This window comes from Lactuca virosa, chromosome 6 (assembly GCF_052849685.1).
Source record: "Lactuca virosa cultivar CGN04683 chromosome 6, Lactuca_virosa_CGN04683_v6, whole genome shotgun sequence".
NCBI lineage: Eukaryota > Viridiplantae > Streptophyta > Magnoliopsida > Asterales > Asteraceae > Lactuca > Lactuca virosa.
This window is the reverse complement of record NC_136431.1, coordinates 148,655,490-148,671,349: the sequence shown is the minus strand read 5'-3', so window position 1 is coordinate 148,671,349 and position 15,860 is coordinate 148,655,490.

Sequence of the window (15,860 nt, the reverse complement as noted above, 5' to 3'; positions counted from 1 at the left end):
TAGTTATTTGTAATAACTTATTTGCTTAAAATCTAATTTCGGGACGAAATTCTCTCTAACGGGGGGATGATGTGACAATCCGAAATTTTTATCTTATACACTTATTCAAATCAATGAAGGCCAGACTTGTTTTTGCTATCTTCTAGCACTATTTAGAGTCAATTAGAATGTTTAAAACCTAATATAATCAAGGTAAGAGTCGGGGGATGAGTATTTTGAGGGTAACACCTTGCAATTGAGCCAAACACACCAACACAAGGTGTGTGCGGCCGCACAACCGAGTGTGCGGCCACACACCCATCCCAATCGCACACTCCCACCTATATATAGAAGACTTAGTCATTTTTGAACACTTTTCCACTTCTTCAAAGCTAGAACTCGAAATCCTCTCAAGTATCATTCAAATCTTCATCTTGATCTTCATAAAAGGTAGTAATCCTTCCTTTTATTTGTTGATATACGACCTTAACTAGCAAAACCCTTTGGTTTGATCCATGAAAACATCCATTTTTAGTCAAGAACACCAAGAATACCAAGAACACACACTAGTTTTGGACCTTAATCACCCTTTCAAGCCTCTATAACGTGTATACACTTATCATAACTTGTTATATGCTAAGAAAACTTGATGATATGCTAGAAAAAAACGATTTTATCATCTTCATAAAGGGTGTGCGACCGCACACATCATGGTGGCCGCACACACCCTTTTTAGGTCCAAAAATGGCAATAAACTTCTTATAAGGCTAAAGCATGAAGTAAGAAACCTTCCTGGATGAGTCCTAAAGCCTTAAAATACGTTTTGGCATATTCCATAGGGAGTGTGCGGCCGCACACACACCCTGGCCGCACACCCTGGCCGCACACACACAAATGTTGTGCATTTTGACCATACACTCCCTTGTATAGCGATACACCCCTTATATACAATCATATGTGGTTGTTACACTTCAAAATAAGTGTTTACTAGCCCCTAAGGTGGTTCCAATTCAATAATTAGTTGTTATAAGCACTAATTGTATTCACATATGTGTAATTATATGTTAAATAGGGTTCGTTTGTGCTCAAGACTCCAATTGACACCCAACAATCCCATATCGATCTTTCATTCGAGTTACTCACTACAGACGAGTTCATACCCCCTTAATTAACTTTTTAAATGATTTAAATGCTTTTATGGGGGGGAATACAAGTTGAACTATTATAGTTATTATATCAATCACATGTGATTAATAACTACCAAACAAGTGGATTTCCTACTTTTCAAACTGTGTTATCAAACTGTTTTACTTCAAACTGTTTCACAAACTCTTTTACATATCAAATACTTTTATTAAACTCTTTTAAACTTATATTCTGTTAAATGTGTATATATATATATATAGATATAGTTATATAAGTAGGATTGAAAGGACTTAAGACTGATAGCTCACCTTACTTCCTGTTCCTTGTTTGATTGTGGACTTAGGGTATTCAGGTTATTTGTCCGAAGGTCGTTTGAATCCTAGTTATATATTATGTATATGTATATAGGTATAAAGGTTCCTTCTTTCATTCAGTTAAATGCATTTGGGTAGCAAAGGTATACACACATGTTCATACATTCAAACAACATTACTAGTAAACTATAATCGGTAAAGTTTAGGGAGATACTAATACTATTACTAGAAAAGTGAAACATACAAAGAGTCAGTACATACATGAAACAATACCATACAGAGAGAACATACATACATGCTAGACAGGGAGAGAACACACAATACAGCTAGCACATACATATACAAGAACATTACTACAGTTATGTGAGGCACGTAACAGGGGCATGGCATTACCTGTTATGGCCCGTTTTGTATCCAGAATCTCCTTAAGTGGGGAGCGTATGAGTTTGTGTATAGATCTATACTGGATTGACTATCCTACACCTTGCTGCTCGCTACAGTGGGACTTGCAAGTCTACGGGTGCCAAACGTCATTTCTTACGACGTCTTACATCGTCGTTTTTCTAGGGTCGGTAGCAGGATACATGCTGATCACATGGTACTTTAAATAACAATTGGTTTAAAGTTGTTAGTACATCAGTAGTTACTTAATACAACACTACAGTACTATTTCATTTTCCCTTTTACATTTACTTTGTGATATTCACACAATAAACAATAATGTAGAAACTGTATTTTTCGTTAATGATAGTCAGATTTGGGAAAAATACATACTCTTACAAGAGACACACACACACACAGACACTAGATGCCTTGGTAGAAGGCTAGTTTTAGTAGGAAACATAGGGTTTTCTAGGAGAGTTAAAACAATTACAAACTTATACATTACAGACTTACAAACACTTTCATACAAATATAGACACTAATATACTTATGATCTCACCAGCTATAAAGCTGATACTAGCTTTCAAAATAACTTGTATTCTCAGGTCACCAGTAGACAAGTACCGGTGCCAGGTTTTGGGAAGATGGAGCTCGTTCAAGACTCATCTCTTATTTTGATGTATATTTTTGGTGTCTATATAACTTGACAAAACACACTTGTATTAAATTATACTACTAATGCAATGGATGATGTTGTTGCTTGTTTACTACTTTGCATTGTTGTGATACTGTACATGACGTCCTCCACCCCCGAACGTTTCCGTCGTTCCGGTTTTGGGGTGTGACAGATTGGTATTAGAGCATTGTTTATAGTGAATCGAGTATATCAACCCATAAAAGATATACGAACTACAAACACAGCGGGATTAAAATACTCTGATAAGGAGTTTATACTTTTAAATAATAAAATATTTAACTAAGTATACATACCTGCATTCATACTAAAATCAGTGTCACTAGGACAGAACAAAAGTATTACGATTGTTGGGGAGCACAAATCGACTTAGAGACATATGGTCAACCTTCGGAAGATGTATCCTGATCAACTACATTATCCGAGGAGTGATTAGCATGTGCCTAAGTTCAAGACGTGGCAAGTAGGATGTACGTTACTGACTTCGTGGGTAAGTTAAGTTTGTAGGTTACAGGGCCGATTCTTGCGAGAGTCTTGAAAAGTCTTGCGTAACTTTTCTGTCGGTCACTAGAGGCTTTCAATCGTCCACTAATCTGAACGGTCTGCTCTAATGATGCCCTCTAACTCTAGATCGTGTATTTCGTGGCTAGCCTTGAGGGTTTCTAACTGATGGGAGGCTTAGGTAATGACCTTATCTCGTTACATCAAAATGCAACTGAGCCCTAGATTTGGAAGTGTCTACTTGAATTCCCTCCTCACTATCGATGTGATACAGGAATTTGACCCTTCGTATCCAAACTCGCATTTAGAGAACTTAGCGTAGAGCTCCTCTGATAGAAATGTTTCCAAGGTCTATTGATGATGTTGACTAGGTTCCTCCTTACTACGAGAGTAGATAAGTAGGTCATCGATGGAGACGATGACGAAGTGATCATAGTAAGGACGACACACCTTATCCATTAAATCTATGAATATTGCGGTGCGTTTGTTAATCCGAACGGCATCACTACGAATTTGTAGCGCCCATAACGAGTTCGGAAGGCTGTCTTCGGAACATCCTCCCCTAGTACTCATAGTCGGTTATATCCGGATTTTGGATCGACTTTTGAAAAGAAGGTTGCCCTTTTTACAGTCGATCGAATAATCTGTCTAAGATAGGAAAAAGGGTACTGATTTTTTATGGTTAGCTTGTTGGGCTTCCTGTAATTGATGCCTATACAAAGCGATCATTCTTTATTTTTGACGAACCAGGCCGAAGTTCCTCTGGGTGAGAAGCTTGGTCTTATAAAGCCCTTACTGAGCGGTTCGTTAAGTTGATCGGATAGTTCTTGCATCAATGCTGGTGCAAGATGATAGGGCGGTTTGGCTACTGGGGTAGCCCCTGGAACTAAGTCGATCCTAATTTCGATTTGAAGTTGCGAAGGTAAATCCAGGGAGTGTTCTGTTCTACCTGGATCTATTGTCTTGATCGGTGAGAAGGCATTTGATTTGGATTCTACGTTTATCCGCTTGGCAGTACGGTAACTCGTAATCTTGGGCAGTCTCCGTCCTAAAGTTCATATCAGAAGTCATATTTGGTTCATCAATCACAGCTTCGTGTATACGAGTCGTATATAGTTAAGACTGAAAAGGCAGTCGAATAAATGATTCTTCTTCAAGCTTACATCCAAACAAGGAAAAGAAGTTAAAGAGGAATCATTAATTCTAAGCCTGTAGAACCTTGATTATATACCACCCTTGCGTATACCTTCTCCAGCGATAGATCAACCGTATGGGTCTTCGGGTTGAACTTGACGTACTGTACGAGTGGTACCCCGAGGAGGTTTTCTGAGGTGTCTTCGGGAAGGATACGAAACATAAGGTACTCTTCGCATGAGTACCTCGGAGTTCTGAAACGACGGCTTCGCTTGAAAGACGATTTCAGAGAAAAGAATTTACGCGTGAGACTGGTATTGTGAGGGTAGAATTTACTCAAGTTATATGAAATGTCGGACTACTTGGAATAAGAGGCATTACACTTACTTCAAAAAGGTATTACAAACTAAACACAACGGTGCAACTTTTAACAGAGCTTCAGTACTTAAGTTTACTACAAGACTACTGCAGCGAATAAGGTATACTACAAAAACAAGTATACGCAGCACCAGAGTTCCTTAACTGACGCGATCTCGCAAAAGACAAGACTCGAGTAGCACTAGTGTTTAACAGTTAATAAGTCTATTGGAACGAGACGCCCTAGTACTTTAACGTGGGTCCGGAGTAGTCTCTCCTGCGGTTGTGATTCTTAGTATCTTCCCGTCCGCACCAGAGTTCTTCGTTATTAGACAACCCTTCTGGAGATGCCCAATCTCACCACATAAATGACATATCTGGCTTGTACCAGCATTAGTGGTGGAGGTGAAGCGTCGGATCGGAGTTATGTGGACACGAGTGCTTGCGTTGTTCTTCCCTTTTGGACAATTCCTCTTGTAGTGTCCGGTTTCACCACAACCATAGCAAGCTGGGCTGATTCCGATATTAGTGGCTTGGGAGGTGGTTCGTGTCGGTGCTCTGCAGGCACTAGTGGTGTGCCCCTTTTGGTTGCAATCGAGGCATTGCAACTCCCGACAAACTCCTTGATGTGAAAGGTACACCTTTCACACTTAGGGAGTGTTCCCTTATAGGGCCTATTCGGTGCTGGGTTGGCAGGGGTCGCCACTTGTTGCTGTCATGCGGCAAGTCTTTGGGATTACTTGCGCTCCTTTTGGGCTTGGCACTTTCGTTTCCTATTCTCAGTTTTACGGCTTTGCAAGCCTGTGACTGTTTTCATTTGTTGGTTTCCCAGATCGATACAACGATTGGAATTGTCAACTCCCTTGCCAGCCTTGCTTGTGCTGTTAGCGCTGAGGTTTGCAAGGACAGCTGCCACTGCGGCTGTTACCGCGACTTGGAATGTAGCGGCGTCGATATGAAGGATAGGGGTTTCGTTGCTCGGCTGGTTATTTCCGGATGACGACATGATTCTGTTATACAAAGAAAATGAGTTCGTGAGTGATCATGATTGAGTCAAGACGTATTTCGACCATTCATGTAAAGAGTAGGAGTAAGTTCTCGAGGGTTGACCTACATCCCTATGATGCAGTCCTAGTAAAGAGTAGAAGTAAGTTCATAGAATGGTTATAAGACGATTGTTATCCAACCTTCGACAAGAATTGGAAGTGATCTCTGAGCTATATTTACCATAACTCAATAACTTGACTAGAGTGAGTTTCAGATAGAATTCTACCGATAGTAGGGTGAAAGTATTTGAACAAGGGTTGACACAGAAATTAGCCGACTGTTCATATCGTTGATATTTATGATGTAATAAGTTTGGGAAAATTGACCTTGTAGTAGGTCTTACATCATATCTGGAGAAGAGAAGTTTTGAAAGCCTAAAGGCCTAACTAGAAAGTACTTACAGTACAGAGTTAGTTACATAGAAAAGCGCTACATAGGGCATAGACAGGAAAACGATTCCTTATAACAAGGAAGGAAAGGTAAAACATCTCTTAATGGTGACGGTCATCCCTCTGGTGCACCCTTAGTTCAGCCAGCTGACGTTCCATATCTAGCAGATGTCTTTCGTACACCATTTGGCGTACTCGGAGCTCTATGACTTCAGCTCGAGTTTCAGCTAACTCTTGAAGTAGGGTCTCATGGTCTCCCCTAGATCTCTCATGAACATCTTCCAGACGAATTGTGCAGAGGATATGCATTCTCGCATTGGCGTCAACTTCCGTGACTCGATGGAGAGCTGTCCTACCCTGGATCTCGTTTCGGCCCACTCTGCGGATCAGAATTGGCAAGACTCTGTCTGTTGAGCCTCCCTCGCTCAGGTCATAAAAGCTTTGGTCTCTATTGAATGGCATGAGTTGATCTTGCTCTTCGCTCCATGTTTCCAAACATTCTACCTAATGGGGAGTCGGGCCTTGAAAAGCCGGACGAGGGTTAGGATTTGGGTTGGGAGCCATCGGGGGTAGGTTCTCAACTTCATGCTCGGAGTCAGAACCATCTGCAAAGCCTTCAGCCTGGTGATCATCCACAGGGATTGGGTGATCATTTTCTGGCTCTGCTTCAAACCCTCGTTCATTACCTTGGTTAGGGAAGTACAAATGGCTGTGGGGATGGAATCCGGCCATATTATCTATGCGAGAAAAGGGATATAAGAAATAAGCACATAAGTAATTTATAGTAACACAAAATACCCCTATAGTATTTTAGGTTTATGTTTTGTTCTAAGGTTTTCATTGTGGTATTGTTGGTAAGTTTTTACACTTGTTGCAACCTCACAACCACACTTAGGCACATGCTAGTTAATCCTCGGATAATATAGTTGATCAGGCTATATCTTCCCAGATTTGACTATATGTCTCTAAGTCTACTTGTGCTGCCCAACAATTGTAATACATTTGCTATGTCCTAGTGACACTGATTTTAGTATGAATGCAGGTATGTATACTTAGATAAATATTTTATTATTTAAAAGTATATATTCTTGGTCAAAGTGTTTTAATCTCGATGTGTTTATAGTTCGTATATCTTTTATGGGTTGATATACTTGATTCACTATAAGCAGTGCTCTGATACCAATCCGTCACACCCCAAACCAAGAACGGCGGAAACGTTCTGCGGTGGAGGACGTCATGTATAGTATCACAACAGTGTAAATTAGTAAACAAGCAACAACAACATCCATTGCATTAATAGTAGAATTTTAATACATGTGTGTTCTTTCATAGTATACGACATAATAGTAAGAAATCAAAATAAAATACGAGTCTTGACCGCTCCGTCTTCTCAAAACCTGGTCATCGTACCTGTCTACTGGTGACCTGAGAATACAAGTTATTTTTAAAGCGAGTATCATCTTTAAAGCTGGTGAGAACATAAGTATTTTAATGTCATTGCTTTGTAAAACTGTAAAGAAAAGATTTGTAATTATTTTATGAAAACTTGGTATGAGTATGAAAAACCCTAGAAAATCCCATATTTCCTACTAGTATAGAAGTAGCCTTCTACCAAGACCTGACTGTTTTGAAGATTTGTATTTCTGTAAAAATGAAGGTTTTTGCCCCTAATATAACTATTATTATCTAGATATAGATATACATAAACGTGTATGTGATTAAATCACAAAATAACTGTAATAGGGAAAATAATATTTTTCCTCAGCAGTGACACTGCTGACTAAAAAGTGAATAAAACATAGACTCCAGGTGGTATCGAATGAACAATACGCCTCGAAAAGCCTAAATGAATGAAGTGTAGACTCCAGGTGGTATCGAATGAACAATACGCCTCGAAAAGCCTAAATGAATGAAGGGTAGACTCCAGGTGGTATCGAATGAACAATACGCCTCGAAAAGCCTAAAGGAATGAAGGGTAGACTCCAGGTGGTATCGAATGAACAATACGCCTCGAAAAGCCTAAATGAATGGAGGGTAGACTCCAAGTGGTATCGAATGAACAATACGCCTCGAAAAGTCTAAAATGGCCTTTAATTCTTAATTGGATAAATAAAGGTTTGAATGTGAACTCGTATGTAACCATGCTGATCGACGCTGAATAATTGATGACCCTCTAGGTCATATATGATAATGTGACATTTTGTCACCCCTGGGCCTTATCGGCACGGACTGTAGCTAGCAGCCGGGATGTGGGAGTGTCCCTCCAGGAGACTCTGGTTACACGGTGATACCACTATGAAGTGTCGTATCGAGAAATAGTATATCACATTCTTTTTATGGTATTAAAATATTTGTATAGACTCATAAATGAACTGACTCTTGTGTGATTCCTTGTACTAGCAATAGTAAATAGTATCTCCTAACTATACCCATACTAGTTACTAGTAATATGTATATGACCAAGTGGAAGGATGCCTTTGCTACCCAAAGGTACTGAACTGACTGATATATAACTTTTATGTCTATATATGTATACATAATATATAACTAATATTTAAACGACCTTCGGACAAATAACGGGATACCCTAAGTCCACAACCAAACAAGGAACAGGAAGTAAGGCAGGTTAGCAGTCCTAAGTCCTTTAAACATTACTTATATAACTATACATATAGAGGCATGCAATTGATAATATAAAAGTTTAAAAGAAGTTTTGTAAAACATTTGAAAAGTTTAATAATGAGAAATGATGACTTGATGTCAATTTATAAAACGATTTAAAAGCAGTTGTTTGATATAAACAGTTTAAAGTATAAGAAATCCCTTATTTAGAACATAGTTTAAAGTACATGAAAACCTTTGTTTGAAACATAGATATAACAGGGTTTGAAAGGAAAAGTTAGTTTTAGAAATCAAGTTTGATAAAGAGTTCAACGTGTAAAAGTATTCGAGAAATCATTTTGAAGTAGTTTGCTTGATAAAACAGCTAAAAGTGTAGTAATTCCATAGTTTGATAGTTATCAATCACATGTGATTGATATGATAACCATCATGATTCAACTTGTATCCCCCCTCCATAAAAGCATTTAAAAACATTTTAAAGGTTAATTAAGGGTTATGAACTCACCTGCAGTGAGTGGTTTGGATGGAAGTGCCTGGTAGGATGCTAGGTGTCAAGTGAGGACTTGAACACACACAGAGATCCTATGTAACATGTAGTGATACATAAATGTATCTAATTAGTCATTTAATAACTAATTAATCAAGTATAGACACTCTAATACATGGAAACACTTTGTTTCAAGTGCTAGGAGTGCTAAACGGTTGCATCTAAGGAGAGTATGGCCTCACATTGGAGTTTACTTCTCATTTGGCACCAATACATGAGTTTACAGTTTTTGGTCAATTCCCCCATGAGTTTACGGCCGTAAACTCATGGTAATTGGTACATTTGTGAGTTTTAAGGCCTTATACCCTTAAAGGAAGTGTTCTAGGTTTGTATCAAAGGCTTAGGAAGGGACAAGGGCTCGAAATGGCTCATCTTTGGAGTTTACGGTCCTTGGACCACTCTTGGGAGTTTACGGTCGTAAACCCTTGAGTTTACAGTCGTAAACCCATGAGTTTACGGCCGTAAACTCATGGTCACTCCAACCATTTCGTGATTTGGGGTTTCTAGCTCATGCATGCAAGGTTCTAGTCCAATATCCAAGCCCTAGAAGGTGTTAGTGGCATAAAAACACCACTTGATGGTGTTTACGGTTCAAGGAGATCCCTTGACCATAAACCCATGTGTTCTTGGGGGTTTCTTGGTGTTCCTCCATGATTTAACAAGTATACTAAGCAAACAACTAGATAGGAGGAGTATACTTACTTATATGAAGCTTGAAAGAGTGTTTAGAGTCCAAGAACACTAGTGTGTGTTCTTGGTGTTCTTGGTGTTTTGAAGAACACTTGAAGATCTATGAAAAAGACAAGATTTCATAGATGAAATCGTGTATAAACACTAGATTAAGTGTTATATCAACGAATCTAGGGAAGAAACACTTACATTTTGGAAGATCTTGTAGAAAAGTCGGATGCTACTTGAGAGAGAAAAGGGAGTGTTCTTGAGCTTGAAGGTGGAAAAAGTGATAAAAATGACTAAGTGTCATAGTTATACTCCTTGATGTTTACGGCCGTAAACACCATGTTTGGGCCGTAAACTCCAAACTCTTGGAGTTTTGGGACTTTCTTGATGCTCAATAAACCCTAGGGTATCCTCTCTCCAGTTATCTCCTGAAGCACTAAGCTTTAAAATACTCAAACAGACTTTAAACCGGCTAAAATTTAGCAGAAAAGTATTTGACTTTTATTTGAAGTGCTTGACAGTAGAGTTTGTACGAATGGAAATTTCGGGTTGTCACAAATCCCAAAGGTATTCTAACCTTCCGGTCATGTGCAAGGAGCAGGCACCGTCAATTAACCATTCATCTTCTTGTTCCTCCTTACACAAAGCCTAAGAATTACACGGTTAGTTTAGGCATCCAAACTAGTTTGGAGCCTGGGGCAATTGGTGAATTACTGAATGATGCGTGGACCGAGGTTGCAGGGACGGGTCTCTTGTCAACTTTTAATCCTAGTCGTGGGTGTTTGTGCAGTTTTGGAGTGTTGTGAGTTTTTGAAAAAAATATGAGGTTTTTGACTCCGACTAGATTTGACATAGGATGAATCCTTTTGACAACTACACTGACATTTACAAAAAGAGATTTTGTCTTTTGATCTGACACTCTGCTTGTTCAGCGGTCTATAGGATGAAATGGACTTGTTACCGGTCCGAGGTTGGTAATCCTTGACATGAGTGTTGTTGGGTTTTGAAAAAGTTTGTTTTTGAAAAGGTTTAGCACGTGTGGGTGTTTGAGTTCTTTTTGGTGGATTTGGTAGAATACCCTTCCACTTTTTGAAAGTTTGACATGACTTTGAAAGTGTTGGAGTGGGTAAGATACCCTTCCATTTTGGATCATCTGAGGAATAGACTTGAAAACCATTGTTTCGAAAAGACTTTACACTTTTTTGGGTTTTGTCAGATGAATTAGGAATGACTGATGAAACTTGACATTCCTTTTTGTATGTTTTCTTGATAGGAGAGTTTTTTGAAAAGTAGTGTGAGAAAACAAATTTTTCTGGACTTTTTGACTTTGGAAATCTGACATGCTTCTTGTTTTTCGAAAAAGTTTGTCTATTTGTGCCACGGGATCGAATTTCCTCTTTGAAAGCCTTTTTAGCTAAGGATTTTGGTGAACCGCAGTCTTTGTTGTTCAACTGCGGCTTCCTGGAACCGTTTGAAAATTTGTGAAAACGAGGGCTTGAGTCATCAGAAGTTAAAGATTCAGGGATTTGAGAGCATTGTCCCACTTCAAAGTTTTCTATGGGTAATTCGTGAGGAATTGGTTGAAGAGTTGCATAACTTTTCTTCGAGGACTGCGGTAGGGATGACTTGACTACCGCAGAGTAAGTCTTAGTTGGGATTGCAGTGGGACTTTTGTGGGACTTTTGACTACAGTGAGAGACACTGCGGTCTGAGGGCAGAGATGGAATGTTTTGCAACACTTTCGGTCCCTCAACAACTATTTCTTCATCGACTTCGGATGAAGTTTGAGAACTTGGGTAAATGGTGCCACAGATAGGAGTTTGATCACCTGTGTGACCCGAAACTTCAGGCACGATTTCCTCAATGACACAATTATTTCTTAGATTATGAAGTCTACCGAAGTGTGTTCTGATGTCTTCGGGAAAAGTCTTGTCATTGACTGGGAAATGAAATTCTCAGTCTGGAGGGACATACAGTCTGTCTTTGTTAAACAGGGGTGAGGAATCCATTACGGTAGGATATCCATTTGACCAACCCCAATTGTATGTATTGTCCACGGTTCCATTATTTACCAAATTTTCAATAGCTTCACTTTCATTGAACAATTTTTCGATTAAAAGATTTAAGCGTACAATTTCACTCTGAGCTAAATCTCTCTGGTTCAAAGCTATTTCTAATTGGGTTTCACTCAACATTCTAGCATCTTTTTCTAAGTCTAAGTCCTTCTCTAACCTAGCCATTATGAGTCTTTTGTTATCCAGTCGTCCTCTCACATGGAACATCTCTTGGGACGCAATGTTCTTCTCATCTAAGGCTTTGTTATAGTCTGTAAGGACGGCAGCACATGTGTCATTAAGATTATCTATGAAAGGTTGACAGTCATGCATGCTATAGTTTAGTGTTTGAATCATGATTTTTACATGTTCAACGATGCTTAGAGTTCCATCCTTTGCCATGTAGCAGTAGTTCTTTCCCAGCTTTGTAGACTCATCATCATCCGTGGTTGCCAGCATGCAGATTTTCCCTTTTCCTTTGACATTGCTGATGGCATCATCTTCATCTCCGGATGACCAAACTTGATGGTCTCTTTGGACATGGGCTACGTATGCCCTTGCCTTTTCCTTATCTTCCAACTCTTGAGCCATTGTAAGATAGAATGCTTTGTCTCTTACTACATTGGCCTTACAATCTCTTGCAAAATGATAATCTTTGTTGCATTTGTGACAAATCACAACATCCGTTTTGTCATCTGAGGGGGTATCAGAGTCAGTGGTTTGAGTAGACTGCGGTGCCTCCTTTGGTAGAGTATTTTGGGATTACGGTGGTGCATGAGAACTTCCGGGATAACGAGAATGATTATTCTGAGGGTTGAAATTTCGGTTGAATGGAGGTTTGTTGAACTGCTGATTCTTGCGGAAGGAAGGAGGTGGTAGACGGTTGAACTGTTGGCTAACCAGAGCAATAGCCTTCTGAAATTCTTCTTCATCATCATACTATGAATCAGCTTTGTATGACTCCGGTGGAGTGTCATACGAGGGAGAGTAGGATTGATTGAGTGGGGCTTGTGCTATGAGAGCAAGTGGTCCTCCGAAGTCAGCACAGTCTTTGAGTACGGTGGATTCTTGTGCTTGCAATTCTCCATAGAGCTTGTAGAGAGACAAAGAATGAATCTTTCTATCGCCTTGGACTATCAGTTTGGTCGTAGTCCAATGTCTTCCCAAGCCATTAAGGAACTGAAGATTTGTTTCATGAGTACTGCGGATGGTGCCCGCATTGGATAACTTGGTGACTATCAGGTTGAACCTTTTGAAGGAGTCTTCCAAACTTTCGCCGGCATGAGCTTTGAAGTTGTTGAACTCATTGAGTGCGGTTGTAAGCTTCTTGTCTTGTGCTTGTTCTGAGCCTTCGTACAAATTCTTGAGAACTTCCCAGATCTCTTTTGCTGATTTGCAATTTATGATAATATCGAAGTTGTCAGGAGCAACTCCACAAGAAATTTCATAAAAAGCAACAACATCATTTTCAATTTTATCGATGTCATCCTTGGTGGGACGGCTCATAACTGGTTGACCTCCTCCTAGTCTGGCTATAGCGCCGTCAGTTTGGACTGGTGTAAGAACTGGGACATGTGGTCCTTCTTCTACGGATCACCATACATCTCTACCAAGTCTCCTTAAGTATCTTTCCATTCTTTGTGACCAGTGATGATATTCATTTGCTACCAGTATTGGAGCTCTGTTAGAACCACCAACACTGTTGGAAACATTCAGAGATAACGATTGTGCCATTTTTTGAAGTTTTTTTTTTGTTTAAGAAATGAGCTTTAGTGGTATAGAAGGCCTTTTGAAAATCAGTGTTCCGTTTTTCAAAAAGCAACCACTATGTCTCTGATACCAATTGTTGAGAGAGAAACTTAGAGACACACTTGAACAAACGTTAGAACAAGTGGATTGCAGAATAGTTAATCTCAAAGGATCTAAAAGCTCAACAATAATATTAATAAGTTAGAGTTAGATAGTTAGAGAGTTAGTTGCGGAAAAGTAAAGAAATAGAAATGACAAGAATTGTTATATCAAGAATACACATAAGTTGATTCATAACAAGGAATGCATTCAAACCAAGTTAATAAGGAAGATCAAACTTAGTGATTAAGTCACAGAAGACTTGCTCCGAAGAGAGGTTATAATAAGTTATAATCTAGTAAGATTTGAGAGTAAGAAGGGATGCGTAGTAAGATGGAGAGATAGAAAAGATATCTTTAGAGTTGTTATTAAGTAAGAACGAATGAGCTCTATTTATAGAGACTCAGGAAGTACACTAGACTACATCTCTAAGACTAGCCATGCAAGGCATACTGGACAATAGAGAGTATTACAATAGAAGACAAGTAAAGTAATCTAGTAAAGAGACTGCGGTAGATAGTGACTCCGGATGGGGCTGCTGATGAAGGAGCTTGACTACGGGTGCTTGTAGGATGTGGTAGCTGAAGTTCAAGAGGGTCACTTTTCATGATTCAACAATACGTATCTAAGATCATAAACACAGATTTTATGCAACCATAAACCTCAGTGGTAAAAGCTGAGAGTCGCAAGGGTTACAGTGGTGAACCGAAAGTTGATGGAGAATATTAGGAAGGTGGTTAAAGAACCGAAAGTACCTCTACTATATTAACGTGACAAAGCAGAAAACTCTTAACTCTTGTGAGAAGAGTAAGGTAGCTCTTGACTTGAGTATATTTAACAGCCTGATTGGGAAGAAACAATAGGTATAGATCGTATCATTAAGGCCTTGCTCTTAGTTTTAGACGCTTCGGTCGACATGCAGCAGCATGCTTCTAGGGACACTTAACTAATTCTTAGGAAAAGAATCATAACTGCCATAGCTCCAAAAGATGTTGCAATGAAGTACTTGAGACCTAGTAAAAAGAACACGCAAACAAACAAACCACACAAACAAAACACAAAAAAAAAAAAAAACTTTTAGGAAAATATTTTTGGAGTTTTAAAATTTTCTGAAAATTGATAACAACAGAAAAATAAATGAAAGAAAGAAAACAAATATTTTTGGATTTTTGAAGTTTTCTAAAAAATAATAAGAACAGAAAAATAAAAGAAAAAATATTTTTGGATTTTTGAAATTTTCTGAAAAATAATAAAAAAAGAAAAATAAACAAAAAGAAAGTAGCACAAAACATTCTTAAAAAATAAACAAAATGTACAGCCGAAACCAAACCTTAAAAGAATGAAGCAAAATAAGCCGAGCAATCGGTTAATTTCGGTTCCCTAAAAGTCCAGAGCCGAAATAGACTGAGCGTTCGGTTCATTTCGGTTCCCGAAAATTATGGAGCCGAAATAGGCCGAGCGTTCGGTTCATTTCGGTTCCAGATAGAACCGAAATAGACCGAGCGTTCGCTCTGTTTCGCTTGTCTAATTTAGAGAGATTTGAGAGTTCGGTACCGACTCTGCTTCCATCATTCCCAAACCTTCTAAAATATTATTGAAGCTTGCTTCTGGTAAGGCTTTAGCGAATATATCAGCCAATTGATCAGAGGACCGAACGAAATGTACTTCCACGTTCCCATCTTCTACATGGTCCTTGTTGAAATGATATCTCAGTGTAATATGCTTTGTCTTTGAGTGTTGCACTGGATTGTGACATATTCTTATCGCACTTTCTGAGTCACAATAGAGAGGTATTTTCTTCATACTTAGTCCGTAGTCTCTTAGTTGGTTTTGTATCCATATCACTTGAGAGGTACAGGATGCTGCAGCTATGTACTCAGCTTCGGCTGTTGAAAGAGACACACAAGTTTGCTTCTTGGACTGCCAGCTAACAAGTTTACCGTCAAGGAATTGGCATCCACCAGTTGTGCTCTTTCGATCCAGACCACATCCTCCAAGATCGGCGTCAGAAAAGGATTGAATAAAGAATTCAGATCTAGCAGGGTACCAGAGACCGAGAGACGAGGTTCGCTTCAGATAACGGAAAATGTTTTTCATTGCCACCATGTGAGGTTCTCTTGGATTTGCTTGAAACCTGGCACAATAACAAACAGAAAACATAATGTC